The sequence below is a fragment of the Limulus polyphemus genome, unplaced genomic scaffold (genome assembly GCF_000517525.1).
Source record: "Limulus polyphemus unplaced genomic scaffold, Limulus_polyphemus-2.1.2 Scaffold7909, whole genome shotgun sequence".
NCBI lineage: Eukaryota > Metazoa > Arthropoda > Merostomata > Xiphosura > Limulidae > Limulus > Limulus polyphemus.
In genome coordinates, this window is record NW_013673519.1 from 36058 (window position 1) to 38719 (window position 2662).

Here is a 2662-nt window from a genome sequence, read left to right on the forward strand (position 1 = left end):
CCTGGGTATACTTTTTAATGTATGCAGCGTTTTTAGTTTCGATTTTTTGTTTGGGCCTATTTTGTTTATTTATATATATTAACCAGAGATATTTAACTAATTAGTTCTTTTTACCTAAGTTTGTGTTAAGATTCACGTGGGCTGGTGATTTTACGTCATAAGATATCTGTGTTCATTATCATAGACTCGGTGACGTAGATCTTATGAACAAATCTTAAACGTAATTAAACTCGGAGACCTCTTGACGTGAACAGCTCAGCTAAATAAGACCCCTCCCCCCTCTCCCTGTGGCTCAGTGATAAGTCTGCAGGCTTACGACGCTAAAAATCGGTTTTCGATACCTGTGGTGGGCAGAGCACAGACAGCTCGTTAAGTAACTCTGTGATTAACTACAAATAAACCAGGGGATCAAAACTTGATCAAATGAAAAGCAAAATGTTTGGTTTCCACATTGCTCAGCCGTAAGTCTGTAGGATTATAAGCGTAAGCATATTAGTTACTAAAGTTAGTTTTCCTAACCCAAAAAGAATGATATACTACTGCATAGGTTATCTTACAAATAATGGAGCACCGACGCACGTGCTGAACGAGTGCCTGTTGTTGTTTTTTTTTGTCTTTCTTTCTCTCTCTCTCTGCGCGATTAATCTGTCGATAATAAAGCTGTTTTTTTTTTTACTTGTTCTTGAGCTAAATGTCGTTATGAAGAGCAGCACAGACTTGAATATATTTAATAAGATTCAACTGCCTGTTTTTCTTTGATAACGGTTCGGTTGTTCTCATTCGCATTTTGAAGATAAATAAAATCCTATAAGCTTTAGAATGTAGTTCTGTTGTACTGTAGACTTAACCTTAGAATGTAGTTCTGTTGTATTGCAGACTTAACCTTAGAATGTAGTTCTGTTGTATGCAGACTTAACCTTAGAATGTAGTTCTGTTGTACTGCAGACTTAACCCTAGAATGTACTTCTGTTGTACTGCAGACTTAACCTTAGAATGTACTTCTGTTGTACTGCAGACTTAACTATAGAATGTACTTCTGTTGTACTACAGACTTAACCTTAGAATGTAGTTCTGTTGTACTGCAGACTTAACCTCAGAATGTAGTTCTGTTGTACTGCAGACTTAACCTTAGAATGTAGTTCTGTTGTACTGTAGACTTAACCTTAGAATGTAGTTCTGTTGTACTGCAGACTTAACCTTAGAATGTAGTTCTGTTGTACTGCAGACTTAACCTTAGAATGTAGTTCTGTTGTACTGCAGACTTAACCTTAGAATGTAGTTCTGTTGTACTGTAGACTTAACCTGATACTCTAGCGGGAAGGAAACTAGTTAACAGCACCTACCGCCAACTCTTTGGCTACTGTTGTCTGAGAGAATAATGGCAACTGACAGTTAGTCTTCCACAGCCCCAAATTCCGTGCGCATTTTTTCTTTATTTTGTGGTAAAGGGACGCGAGCCACTAATCATTGGTTTCATAGTCCGAGCACGCAGACCAGTAGACCAGTGTGGGTGAATTCCAATATAGGTCAACATTTTAACAAACTGACAGCTCCAGTGAGGGTGAATTCGAATATAGGTCAACATTTTAACAAACTGACAGCTCCAGTGTGGGTGAATTCGAATATAGGTCAACATTTTAACAGTCTGATAACTCCAGTGTGGGTGAATTCGAATATAGGTCAACATTTTAACAGTCTGATAACTCCAGAGAGGGTGAATTCGAATATAGGTCAACATTTTAACAAACTGACAGCTCCAGTGTGGGTGAATTCGAATATAGGTCAACATTTTAACAATCTGATAACTCCAGAGAGGGTGAATTCGAATATAGGTCAACATTTTAACAGTCTGATAACTCCAGAGAGGGAATAATTTCGAAATTTCTTCTTCTTTGATTATTGTGTATTTACATCTCTAATGCTGAGTGAATCATTTTGGATTTTGTTTTTAATTACCAATTAAAGTTTGTTTCAACCTCCACGTTTGTTTGTTTGTTTAAATCTTCACGTTTGTTTGTTTGTTGATGCTTCACATTTGTTTGTTTCTTTAAGGCTTCACGTTTGTTTATCTGTTTGGAGATAATTTTTACTGCTTCCTTACATATAGAGGAAATAAACCTATTTCGAGAAAATTCTCAGCACTTTTAGCCTTATCAGTCTTTCACAATACAAACACACTATTTTTTATCTACCACCTGCCTATTTCGTGCCAGTATTTACACATCGTCTGCTCTTCCTCATCCGAACAATTGCATTAAGTATTTACATATCGTCTGCTCTTCCTCATCCAAACAATTGCATTAAGTATTTACATATCGTCTGTTCTTCCTCATCCGAACAATTGCATTAAGTATTTACACATCGTCTGCTCTTCCTCATTCGAACAATCGCATTAAGTATTTACACATCGTCTGCTCTTCCTCATTCGAACAATTGCATTAAGTATTTACACATCGTCTGCTCTTCCTCATCGGAACAATTGCATTACGTATTTACATATCGTCTGTTCTTCCTCATCCGAACAATTGCATTAAGTATTTACACATCGTCTGCTCTTCCTCATTCGAACAATCGCATTAAGTATTTACACATCGTCTGCTCTTCCTCATTCGAACAATCGCATTAAGTATTTACTTATTGTCTGCTCTTCCTCATTCGCACA